Here is a 14,204-nt window from a genome sequence, read left to right as displayed (position 1 = left end):
AATATACATTTGTAAGGTTATACATTTAGATGTGGGTAATGCTGTTAAGAGTAAGCATTCTGACAATGACAGAATTATAATTATTTTAGATTCATGCAAATATCCTGAAAATGGCTTAACTAACAATTACAACATAAAAATAGTTATTGTCAACAATTTATTAAGATAGAATGGAAATGCAAAGGTGAACGACACATTTTTTGTAGGTTGGACATTGATCTTTTCAACACGAAAGGCAGGGTGACATCTGAAAGGCAGATTGACATCTAATCAAATTTCTACAATCTGAGCCAAATAACAACAAATCAACTTGGCCATGCTATCCATTTTTGTTAATGATATACTTATGAAACAGGCATGGTTAGCAAAAGTTTTGTTTTAAAAGTCTCGGACTGTTGTTCCTAATATTCCACCGGCCATGAGAGTGGTTGTCCTTGCACTGACTCTAGCCCTTGTACATTGCTTTTGAGATATATAATTTTGAAAGAAATGTAATTTTGACATTCGGATTAATTTGAAATAGTATGTAGTGAATGCAAACTGAATAATGTCTTTCTTTTTCTTTCCATCGTATAGCGAGTCAATATTTTAACTTTGGTAAGTTATGTTACATTAGGAATTTGTACTTATTATAAGTACAAGGCTCTTCACAAGGCTCTTCACCCAGAGCTCCGTATGATTGCCACCTTTGTGCTTTTCGAAACAAAGCTTCCCATGACTCTGGCAACTACTCTTGCAGATGCAGTAGCAAAGGATGCCAATCTGCAGGTCGCTAGCTTTGTCAACTCTCTCATGAAGGCCATGACCAAGTGCACCACCCCTGACTTTACCCCAGTGTAAGAGCACTCTTCAATTTCTCAATACATGTCGTCTAGATTTGCATCTGCATTTGAATCTAATTGCATTGTATTTTCCCATTTTAGTGCTGCTGCCCGCAACGTTGCATTCAAGATCCTAAGCCCAAAATTTGACTGAGCTTCCGTTTCAGCAAAGCCACCCACCTGGATTATTAGCATTGTAAAAGCCTCATGAACTGAACTCCTACAATCGTAATGGTTTTGGGGTGCCCATGGAGCTCAGCTTCAGGCTGCCGTAGCAACTGTCAATCGTATGTGCTCACCAACAAGAATGTAATGAAGCAGTAATGCTGTTGTTGTTTTAATTCATCTTGGGTTTCATAGACACATTAGCTATATTCATCCATTCCCATTTTCATAGTGCAAGCCACCATAGTCCCAGCTCATGAAGACCAGGCTGCATCACATCCGGCCGTGATTGGGAGTCCCATAGGGCGGCATACAATTGGCCCAGCATCCACCGGGTTTGGCCAGAGTAGGGCGTATTTGTAAATAGGAATTTGTTCTTAACTGACTTGCCTAGTTAAATAAAGGTTAAATATATATATATATATATATATTTTTTTTTAAAGACAAACATTCAGCTGCAGGCCAAGTTTACACCAAGGTGCATACAATACCAGTCAAAAGTTTGGGCACACTTACTCATTCAAGGGTTTTTCTTTATTTTTACTATTTTCTACACTGTTCTACACTTTTATAACTAGAACAGGTAGTAAAAAATCAAAAAATGGATTTACTAGCATTACATATTCCATGGTTCTATAGCAACCTGCAAGAAAAAGTTAATTTGTGGAATTTCTCTTTCCTGCTGAATAATGAAGATAGCCCTATTTGGTAAAAGACCAAGTCTATATTATGGCAAGAACAGCTCAAATGCATACATTTAAACTGTCTTCCACTGCTAGTGTTGAGACCCTTGCATTGGCAAGAAACATGGAAGACATCGCAGCTGTAAAAATCACACTAATGATTCCTGTTACCAAATATGTATCACAGCTGTCAAAGGAGATATTCCCATCTAAGATTGCATCTTCTATGATTGGTAGTTTGGTAAGATTAATATTCTATTTTGACACTACTTTTCAGCAGCCATTTCTTCTTGTAGTAATGACCTCTAATCTCTTTCCCGTCTTGTCTTTTTTTCAGTCAAGGTCATCTGAAATCACTTACAATGATATACCTTCCAACTTCATGCCCAAGAATGAATGTGTGCTAAATCCAAATTCTTCGGAATCAAGGCATGTGCTGAGATTGAATCTCACACGGAACCCAAACCGGCTGCGCGCTTGCGCCATCGTGTGCAAATATTTTGTCCCCCTACACCAAACGTGATCACAACACGCAGGTTAAAATATCAAAATAAACTCTGAACCAAATACATTAATTTGGGGATAGGTCGAAAAGCAATAAACATGTATGGCAATTTAGCTAGTTAGCTTGCTAGCTAATTTGTCCTATTTAGCTAGCTTGCTGTGGCTAGCTAATTTGTCCTGGGATATAAACATTGAGTTGTTATTTTACCTGAAATGCACAAGGTCTTCTACTCCGACAATTAATCCACACATAAAACGGCCAACCGAATCATTTCTAGTCATCTCTCCTCCTTCCAGGCTTTTTCATCTTTGAAATGATATGGTGATTGGTATCTACACTTTTACCATGACAACCGGCAAAACATTTCGTCTTTCAATCACCCACGTGGGTATAAACAATAAGGAGATGGCACGTGGGTATTTTCAAGCTGTTTAAAGGCAGTCAACTTATTGTATGTACACTTCTGACCCACTGAATTATAAGCGAAATAGTCTGTCTGTAAACAATTGTTGGAAAAATGACTTGTGTCATGCACAAAGTAGATGTCCTAACCGACTTGCCAAAACTATACTTTGTTAATTAACAGGACATTTGTGACATTTGTACCTGCTTCTATAAACCAATGAGATGGGAGAGGCAGGACTTTCAGCACGATCTGCGTCAGAAATAGAAAGGAGTTCTATTTTAGCCCTTGGCATCGCAGACGCTTGTTGGTGCGCACGATCAGTGTGGGTGCAATAATTGAATAACATGGATTTCTAAATGTATTTTGCGATGCTCGCGCACGCGACGTGTCCGGTCTGGTCTGCATGTCAGAGCGCTGCTTTCATCAGAAACTGTCCTCTCTATGCATGGATTGGGAAACACTCAGTCCTTGTTGATGTGTCACCAGGCAAGATATATTCATGATTTACATCCAATACACAATTATCAATACAATTAAAAAAATGAAATTATCTTAGAGAAGCAATTGTATCTATATTTCTTTGCAGGCAGCTTCTGGTCCAGTCATTGAGTGAGTACAAATTGGGACCCAAGGCCACAGTAAAGATAATCAAAGTCAACACCATGACTGAAGAGAAAGAAGCTCCAGAGGGAAAAACTGTCCTGTTGAAGCTCAATAAAATCCTGGTACTTGGTCTGAAGTGTGGTAGCAGATCTTCCCCCAGTTCTAGCAGCTCTCTCTCCAGCAGTTGTCATTCCATCCGTTTTCCTCCAAATCCATATCCTCATCTTCTCGTGCCAAGAGTAAGATCATTGATGTGAATGCATCTCCAAATCAGCAAGAGGTCTAAGACAATCCGTAGCAGCAGTAGCGAGAGCAGCAGCAGCAAAAGCAAACTGAGCTCCAGCTCCTCTATGTCCTGTACCTCCAAATACAGCTCTTCCAGCTCCCGCATCTGAAGGGTGAGGCAGAACTTTCAAGCAGTTACCTAAATTACTCTATTTTCACTGCTCTTCCTATTACAGGAGGAAGTAATTGACATTAAGTTTTCCAAGAACCACGTCCACCGGGTAATGTTTATATAATGCACATACAATATGTGCAGCTATTAGTGATGCTTGATGATATTAAACCTGAGTTGGTATACTTATTTTGCTTGCAGCATCCAAACTCTAAAGTAAGAACCTCCAGCAGAATCTACAAATGGGTAAAACTTCTATATCACAACTGGGGCTGTGTATACTTACTCTCCATTGCTGACAATGGGAGTGAGTACAATAATGAACTGTGTCTTTTCAGGCCAAATACCTTCGCAATGCTGTTGCCCCAGCCGTGACCATCCTCATCCGTGCAGAAAGAGCTGACAATGACGGGCAGGGATACCAGATTGCTACTTACTTGGACAAAGCTACTTTTAGACTGCAAATCATCCTGTCTAACCTTGCTCCAAATGACAACTGGAGAATTTGTGCTGACAGTGTTCTTCCGAGCAACCACAAAGTCATGGTAAGACTAAAGGCCATGTCTCCAATGCCACTGTACTGTAATGTCGCATTGCTTCATTCTGTACTGCTTGAGGTCATAGCGAACATAATAAAATAAACACATCATTTTGTTTCTGTCTCAGGCTAAGTTTGCCTGGGGTGTAGAGTGCAAGGAATTTGAGACTGAAATCACAGCCGAGACTGGTCTTGTGGGTCTAGACCCTGCATTCCGTGTGAAGCTGACATGGGACAAACTTCCCCATGGCCTGAAGCGCTACATAAAGAAATACAGTTACTCACTTCATTATAAAGACACATTTCTAGGCTTTACTTTGCTCTAGTATTTACTAAACTGTATGAAATAGTGCTCAACTAACTATTTTCAATAAGTCAATACAATAAATGAAAATGCCTTTGAAATGTTTCAGGTTGGTTGAGTACCTCCCTAGTGCGTCTCTCTATGCAGGAATGAGCCAGGCAACCGCCAAGAACAGTGTTAAGCAAATCAAATTGACTGTGGCTGTTGCCTCTGAGAGAACTCTGAATGTCATTCTGAAAACACCAAAGGTCAGTACTCTTAGGCCTATTTTTTTTTACTGAAGTTCACACTTTTCTCTTCGGTCTCTGATCAACTACATGTTTTCCAAAGCCAGCGCAGGTGAGAAGAGGCCAATATAATTGTTACAAAAACAAAATGGCAAACTGTGTAATGAATGGTGTTATGATTCTTATTTTTCTTGACTCCAGCTGAATGCAGCAGGGTCAGAGGCACACTGACCACATTCAACAACAGGAGATACAAAAACGAGATGCCCCTCTCTTGCTACCAAGTTTTGGCTCAGGATTGCACCACAGAGCTGAAATTCATGGTTCTGCTGAAGAAGGATAACCTTCATGAACAAAACCACATCATTGTGATAATCTCTGACATGTGAGTACAGCAAATATACAGTATGCTTTTTGTTTACAATTGTCCAAAATACTGTGGAGCATTAAAACATGCTAAGCCATAGCAATGCATTTTCAAAAGCTGACTCATCTTTGGCAGACAGTTGAGATGCCATGTACATTTTCTGAGCTTCATTTGGAATTGCATTCCCTTTTTACAATTGATTACAATTATTCCAGTGATATTGACATGTACCCCAAGGACAATGACGTATTGGTGAAGGTCAATGGAATGGAAGTTCCCATCAACAACCTCCCATACCCAGCACGCCACAGGTTTCTTAATATGTCTAATAAAATCAAAACCATCTATTTTCACATTAACTTAGTGTTGGATGTTTTTCAATTCACTTCACAAAAACTCACAATGATTTTAATCTTCTGGCTTGTAGGTTCCATCCAGATCAGACAGAAATCTCAGGGCCTGTCTCTCTTTGCCCCTAGCCATGGTCTCCAGGAGGTTTACTTTGATAAGAACACATGGATGGTGATTATAAGTTTAAACTCATGTGTTCTTCCACTGGATATATTTACAGACACACATACATACACACAAATATATATTGCCAAGAGTGTGCAAAGCTGTCATCAAGGCAAAGGGTGGCTACTTTGAAGAATCTCAAATTTGTGATATATTTTGATTTGTTTAACACTTTTTTGTTACTACATGATTCCATATGTGTTATTTCATAGTTTTGATGTCGTCACTATTATTCTACAATGTAGAAAAAAGTACAATTAAAGAAAAACTATTGAATGAGGTATGTCCAAACCTTTGACTGGTAATGTCAATACACTACCATTCAAAAGTTTGGGGTCACTTAGAAATGTCCTTGTTCTTGAAAGAAAAGCACATTTTTTGTCCATTAAAATAACATCAAATTGATCAGAAATACCAGTCTCAACGTCATCAGTGAAGAGGCAACTTCAGGATGCTGGCCTTTCATAGAATATCTACGCCTATTCGGGCGGCAGGGTAGCCTAGTGGCTTGCCTAGTTAAATAAAAAATGTAGATATTCCATTTTTTTTATCAGCCGTTTAACCATCTCCAATAGTCATTTACAACATTAACAATGTCTACACTGTATTTCTGATCAATATGATATTATTTTAATGGACAAAAAAAAAGCTTTTCTTTTAAAAAAAAAAAGAACATTTCTAAGTGACCCCAAACTTTTGAACAGTAGAAATATACAGTTGAATTCAGAAGTTTACATACACCTACATACATAGCCAAATGCATTTAAACTCAGTTTTTTTCTGACATTCCTGACATTTAATCCTAGTAAAAATTCCCTGTCTTAGGTCAGTTAGGATCACCACTTTATTTTAAGAATGTGAAATGTCAGAATAATAGTAGAGAGAATTATTTAGTTCAGCTTTTATTTCTTTCATCACATTCCCAGTGGGTCAGAAGATTCGATACACTCAATCAGTATGTGGTAGCGTTGACTTTAAATTGGTTAACTTGGGTCAAACGTTTCGAGTAAGCCTTCCACAAGCTTTCCACAATAAATTGGGTGAATTTTGGCCCATTCATCCTGACAAGGCTGGTGTAACTGAGTCAGGTTTGTAGGCCTCCTTGCTCACACACGCTTTTTCAATTCTGCCCACAAATGTTCTATAGGGATGAGGTCAGGGCTTTGTGATGGCCACTCCAATACCTTGACTTTGTTTTCCTTGAGCCATTTTGCCACAACTTTGGAAGTATGCTTGTGGTCATTGTCCATTTGGAAGACCCACAAGCTTTAACCTCCTGACTGATGTCTTGAGATGTTGCTTCAATATATCCACATAATTTTCCTGCCTCATGAAGCCATCTATTTTGCGAAGTGCACAAGTCCCTCCTGCAGCAAAGCACCACCACAACATGATGCTGCCACACCCGTGCTTCAAGATTGGGATTGTGTTCTTCGGCTTGCAAGTCTCCCCCTTTTCCTCCAAACATATTGATGGTCATTATGGCCAAACAGTTCCATTTTTGTCAGACCACAGGACATTTCTCTAAAAATTATGATCTTTGTCCCCATGTGCAGTTGCAAACCGTAGTCTGGCTTTTTTATGGCAGTTTTGGAGCAGCTGCTTCTTCCTTGCTGAGCGGCCTTTCAGGTTATGTCGATATAGGACTCGTTTTACTGTGGATATAGATACTATTGTACTCCAGCATCTTCACAAGGTCATTTGGGATTGATTTGCACTTTTTGCACCAAAGTACATTCATCTCTAGGAGACAAAGCGCGTCTCCTTCCTGAACGGTAAGATGGCTGTGTGGTCCCATGGTGTTTATACTTGCGTACTATTGTTTGTACAGATGAACGTGGTACCTTCAGGCGTTTGGAAATCACTCCCAAGCATGTACCAGACTTGTGGAGGTCTAGCATTTTATTTCTGAGGTCTTGGCTGATTTCTTTTAATTTTCCCAATGATGTCAAGCAAAGAGGCACTTAGTTTGAAGGAAGGCCTTGAAATACATCCACAGGTACACCTCCAATTGACTCAAATGATGTCAATTAACCTATCAGAAGCTTCTAAAGCCATGACATCATTTTCTGGAATTTTCCAACCTGTTTAAAGGCACAGTCAACTTAGTGTATGTAAACTTCTGACCCACTGGAATTATGATACAGTGAATTATAAGTGAAATAATACGTCTGTAAACAATTATTGGAAAAATGACTTGTGTCATGCACAAAGTAGATGTCCTAACCGACTTGCCAAAACTATAGTTTGTTAACAAGAAATTTGTGGAGTGGTGGAAAAACAAGTTTTAATGACTCCATCCTAAGTGTATGTAAACTTCCGACTTCAACTGTACATATGAATTGTGTAAAACAGTATGTAAACATTATTGAAGTGACCAGTGTTCCATGACTATGTACATAGGGCAGCAACCTCTATGGTGCATGGCAAAGTAACCAGGTTGTAGCTGGCTAGTGACAGTGACTAAAGTTCTGGGCAGGGTACAGGTCCGAGGCCGGCTAGTGGTGAATATTTAACAGTCTGATGGCCTTGAGATAGAAGATGAAATAGAACTGCACCACCCTCTGGAGAGCCCTGCAGTTGCGGACGGTGCTGTTACCGTACCAGGCAGTGAAACAGCACCACAGGATGTTCTCAACGGTGCATCTGAAAAACTTTGTGAGGATCTTAGGGGCCAGGCACCACTCCTCCAGGGCCCTCACCTCCTCCATGTAGGCTTTCTTGTCGTCATTGGTAATCAGGCCTACCACTGTTGTGTCATCTGCAAATGTACTGATTGTGTTGCAAACATGCGTGGCCCCGAGGGGGCTGAGCACAAACACTTGTGTTGAGGATCAGTGTAGTGGAGGTGTTGTTGCCTACCTTCACCACCTGGAGGTGACCCGTCAGGAAGTCCAGGACCCAGTTGCATTAGGTGTGTTTCAGACCCAGGGCCCCGAGCTTAATGATGAGCTTGGGACAAAGGGTCTAATTCAGGAAAGTCGTATTTCTTGTCGAAATGCTGGTGAGTTACCACCGCTCAATATCCAAAAGTTAATTACGGCTGTATGTAATAGTGTAAAGGACGTTCTGAGCTAATAATGTGATAAATAACACACACAAGAAACAAAATAATGCAAAGTTGCTTAGGAGCCATGAACAGGGCGACCATGTCTACCGGCGTCATCTTGCACCGCTAATGCATTATGTCGATGGCAATTTGAATGCACAGAGATTCCGTGATGAGATCCTGAGGCCCATTGTTGTGCCATTTATCCGCTGCCATTACCTCATGTTTCAGCATGTTGCAAGTGTTTGTATACAATTCCTGGAAACTGAAAATGTTCCAGTTATTCTTTGGCCTGCATACTCACCAGACATGTCACCCATTGAGCGTGTTTGGGATGCCCTGGATCGACGTGTATGACAGCGAATTCTAGTTCCGGCCAATATTCAGCAACTTCTCACAGCCATTGAAGAGGAGTGGGACAACATTCCACAGGCCATGGTCAGCCTGATCAACTCTATGCGAAGGACGGTGTGTCGCGCTGCATGAGGGAAATGGTGGTCACTTCAGATACAGACTGGTTTTCTCATCCATGCCCCTATTTATTCTTTTAAGGTATCTGTGACTAACAAATCCTTATGTGTATTCCCAGTTATTTGAAATCCATAGATTAGGGCCTAATGTAACTCAGTAAAATCTTTGAAATGGTTGCATGTTGCATTTATATTTTTGTTCAGTATATAACCACTGATCATTACTCTAGGTATAGTAAATACCAATCTGATTCTGAGTATACCGCCTGGCATAAGGCTACATTAATTTTCAAGATGAGTAAAACAAGTACATTTGGAAGTATTCAATATAGTAAGTCTTTACCTGCCCTCATTCAACTTCTCTACCCCAACGAAACAGCTGGTAGTCGCTAGGCAACTAGGCTGTGTGTGTCTAACCTGAGATAGGAACTATTGAAGTGGGAACAAGTAAGTGCGATTTTGCTATAAAATTTGAACATGCTAATGCTGTTTGGGCAATACTAAAGAAACCTAACAACCAGGTCACTAATTTGACTGATAGACCTGGTATTTGCAACTTCCTTAAAAGGAGGCTAAACACGGAATAACACCTATTGGGTGTGTGGGACCTCTGCCTACCCCTATTTGCCTTAAGTGTGCAGTATTTGGCTCAGTGTTGCACTTTTATCCCAGACAATGCGGACAACATCACTGACTTGACCTCCCACATTAAAATAAGAAATTGAAAAGCTAAAGCAGCCCGAAGAGTGGGGATGGAATTTGTTTGGTGGCTAAGGAGGAGCATGTAACATACATGTATAGGAATTGGGATTTTGCAAGATATACTGTTTGTGCTCTTCCTGTTCACTTGCTTTTAGTAATTTAGCATAAAATCGTTCCTCCACTGCAGTTTGTATTAATCACTCAAGAAGAACTACATGATGTCTCTGCTTTGGCAGAGGTGTGTCCCTTTAGTGAGGAAGGAGACTGCCCATTAGGCAGTGATAGTGCTTATTGCCATAGAAATGACCCTGACCTTTATAAAATATTTTCTATGTAACTCTCCATTTAGAATGTTCAATTAAATGTCTAAAACCCTATCTGACAGTGTATCAGGTATACAAAGGTTGGTTATGCTTATGGAACACCAAAGCATAAAAGGGGCAATTGATGGGGTAAAATGGTTTTGTTACATGCCATGTAAATGCTTGAGTTGAATATTACTATATGTACTATTTACTATTATTTGTCTACTGCTGTAGAGTACACTCTTCATATGGTGCACAAATGAGTTATTTGTTATTGGCACCTCATCTTTAGCGCACTAAAATGTCCAACCAGGCTAAATTCTTGTTCTGTCTGTTTGGGCTCTAAATATCTTATCTTAGACACATAAACTGTGAGAAATGGTTAGAACCTGTTCTTGTTTGTGTAATGGGAGTGGAGCCAAATTCTCATTATCTCTCATGTAAGCTTGCCTGCACCTATAGAGGGGTAAGCAGTTATTTGTGTAGTTGAAGTATATAAATGATTGTGTAATTCTGTACATTTCACTTCATCCTGAGTATGAACTTCCCTGCAATTTCTTGAATAAACTCTTATAAAGGAGTTCTGCCTGATTCCTCAATCAAGTTTTCCTCAACATTACATGAATGTTCTTTCCTCAAATTTGAAATCAGCTTTCTGAGTATCTATGGAGGGCTGTTTTAAAATTAAGCACAATCCATAAAAAAATATAGTTTTAATTTGAATTCTAGCTATAATATAAATATCAGCAGATTACATTGCCTTCAGAAAGTACGCATACCCCTTGACTTATTCCACATTTTGTTGTGTCGGACTTCAAAATTAATTTAAAAAATATATATATTCTCACTGATCTACACACAATACCCCATAATGACAAAGTAAAAACATGTTTTAGAATTTTGGGAAAATGTATTGAAAATTAAATATCTACTTTGCATAAGTATTCACACCCCTAAGTCAATACTTTGGAGAAGCACCTTTGGCAGCAATTACAGCTTTGACGATTTTAGCATGTACATCTTGGTGGGGCAAACCCAAAAATGTGGGATGCATGCCAGCAAAGCCACTTCACAACACTAAACAATACATTAGTTGCACTATGACGGTGACAAATGGTGCCACAATGTGTTAGGGTCTACATAAATCTGTTAGGGCCTACACCAGAGTCCCAACATCTTACCACTGCTAAACCTGTCTGGCAGCAAAACAGTTCAGCCTCATTTACAGCCTTTAAAACAACATAGCTGATATGGCAGACTTGCTTAAGCAAATGTGATTTCTACTGACAATTGAGATGTACAAATTATGGCATAAGGGAACGACAAACGGATGAGGCCATCCGTAATTTTGATTAAGACATTAATGAGCAAGCGACGACGGACATAGTCAATATAACTATTTGTTTAGCACTTTTGAAATGTACAGCGACAGAATTCAGAACATGGGTCGTTCTTACAGTGTACTCCCCTGTACCAGTCAGAACCATAGAATAAATAAATGGGGTGTGTAAACAGACAGTAAAGCTCTTACAATATTTGATGATAACATTTCTCTCAAACAGGTTATAGGCTATTTGTGCACCACCAAGTTAGAACAGTAGGCAAAATAAAGAGGTGAAAATAGACCAAATGATTAGGGTGAGGCAGATTAACGCCGTTTGGGTCTTTGCGTGTCAAAAAAGATACACGTCATATAACACTATTTGACGCGTTAAATAAGCTTTTAATTTGACACGTCAAAAACACAGATCAATTATAGAATGTTGTGTGTGCTGAATTTGCACGTGCAAGCCAAGCACCACAACTACTAACGTTATGTGTTTACAATACCATGTTGGTGAAAATAGACCAAATTATTAGGATGAGGAACATGGGCTACTAACAGCTTACTACACAACATACACTTAGTATTAATTTCTTAGCTACAGTATACATTTCTCCCATGCATATTACATCATTTATGAAGCAGCACTCAATACATTTCTTGGACTTGTGAAGGTGGCACAGCTGTCACGTCCTGACCATAGAGAGCACTTGGTGCTCTATGGTGTTGTAGGTCAGGGCGTGACTAGGGGGTGTTCTAGTTAATATATTTCTATGTTTGGGTTTGAGTATGGTTCCCAATTAGAGGCAGCTGATTATCGTTGTCTCTAATTGGGGATCATACTTAAGGTGTCCCTGATCCCACCTGCATTTGTGGGATATTGTTTTAGTTAGTGCCTATGTGCGTGCCGTACTTCACGTTCGTTTGATGTTTTGTTGTTTTTGTTGTTTCACTGTGAATTAAAATGATGTGGAACTCAACTCACGCTGCGCCTTGGTCCGCTCTGTACGACGATTGTGACAGCAGCGGTCCTTTGTAGGCAAATTTTGTCATCAAAGTCTGACATTCTCTGGATTTATGGTGGGAACTCTGAAAAGAAACACAGCCACTCCATTGAATAGCAGGCTAACGTTTGTGGTTTCTTTGCAACACTTACAGTTAGCCACTGATTCCTTCCAAACGACTCATTGTTGAATTAGTGATTTCCGACTTGTTGTGTAATCATTATGTACAATGGCCGATGAGCACCGAGCACATTATATCTATAATTTCTCTTCATTATTTCCCTTAACATGTTTTCGGTTCTATTTCTCAGAGTAAAACACTGAATGGACATTATGAAAGCTGAACCAAGTTTAATTATTTCGAGGGTCAATACAGCTGCAAACATGTTTACACTACCACAAGTATATGTACTCCAATTTAGGCACTCCTCCTTCTCTCCATTCTTTACATATTTTATGGTTTGACAGGAAGACGAAGTAATAGGGTAATAAACAATAATTTTTCCCTTAAGGGGATCTGACCTGACCTCAACCCCTCATTTGTCTAATCCACAGATGTCCATCTGTATCCCCTATAGCAATCCTGTGACTTCCTCCCGTCCAACCAGCACATTCCGAAGCCATCTGGCTCCTACAGATAACCATTAACTTCTGATGTTAAAACCATTCTCTATCACCCCTCAGATACTATAGTCTTACTTCTGATGTGTCATGTCTCTAGGATAGCGATGTTCCAAGTTTAACCCAGAATCCAACATATGACAAGGATTAAAAAGGATTTTCCAGTAGATTGTTGACTTGATGACAACTGATGGTGACTGCTAGCTAAGACTTTGAAAGTAAGATGTTGACATGATCAGTCCAATCAAAGAAACTGTAGATATAACGTGATTTGATGTCATTCTATCTGTGGCCAATGACCTTGAGCCTTCTTGGATGGGGACTTCTAATATAATGAGGGGCTAACATTTTCGAGCTCACCTTAGAAGTGACAAACTGAGCCAATCATGACAGGAAACTGAGCCAATCAAGCGCCAAGCTCTGCATTTTCTGCTGGCTAGCCCCATCACAACAGACAGCACTGAGTTAGGCTGAGACACCTGCATTTTGGAGCTGCCTTACTCAAGAAAGCAAAAAAGAGACCATGTTTGTATGCGGCTTTACTAACTCAATTTTTTTTTTTTACATTGTTTCTAAACTGATATGTTCCAAAATAACAAGCAAAACAGGCTCAGCCCCACCTGTTCTGAATGACAGGTTGGCACTGGTGTGAATACTTTCTTAAAGCACTGTGTAAATCAGTTATTGGGAAATATTTCCATTCTAAAATCTGAATCAGTATCAGATCCAAAAGTCCTATATCTGTTGATTTGACCATGTATTAACCATGTTGTGTGGTTAATGTGTGGTCTATCTGTGTTCAGAGGGAGCTGGATTGCAGAAGGCAGACAGCAGAGAGCGGTGGTGGTGTTGGCACTGTTACTACCTACCTGACAGGTAAAATTACATCACTTCTACAAGAAAACACTCATCCGATGTTAGGATGAAACAGTCAGAGGTCACCAAGCGCAACATAGCTTCAGCATGTAAATCAGCTAGAAAGATGTGTCGGCATCGAGTAATTGTCTCTGGCCCCCCTCCCAGTTAGGGGGATTGATGAGCTCTACAGCAGTCTCACAACTCAATAGCTGGTTGAAAACTGTTTTCTGCCCCTCCCAAAAGATAGAATTTGTAGATAAGTGACGGACTAGCTGGAGTGACGGACTCCATCCTAGCTGGAGGGGTGCTCTCATTTTATGTACCAACATAGACAGGGCT

At 39.9% G+C, this 14,204-nt stretch overlaps 1 pseudogene; it reads left to right on the top strand.

Annotated features, from left to right (window-relative positions):
• Positions 1–675: 675 nt before the first annotated feature.
• LOC112260514 lies at positions 676–13,027 on the top strand (annotated as a pseudogene).
• Positions 13,028–14,204: the final 1,177 nt, after the last annotated feature.

The sequence above is a fragment of the Oncorhynchus tshawytscha genome, linkage group LG01 (genome assembly GCF_018296145.1).
Source record: "Oncorhynchus tshawytscha isolate Ot180627B linkage group LG01, Otsh_v2.0, whole genome shotgun sequence".
Taxonomy (NCBI): Eukaryota; Metazoa; Chordata; class Actinopteri; order Salmoniformes; family Salmonidae; genus Oncorhynchus; species Oncorhynchus tshawytscha.
The sequence above is the reverse complement of the archived record's forward strand: the minus strand, read 5'-3'. Positions and strand labels throughout refer to the sequence as shown.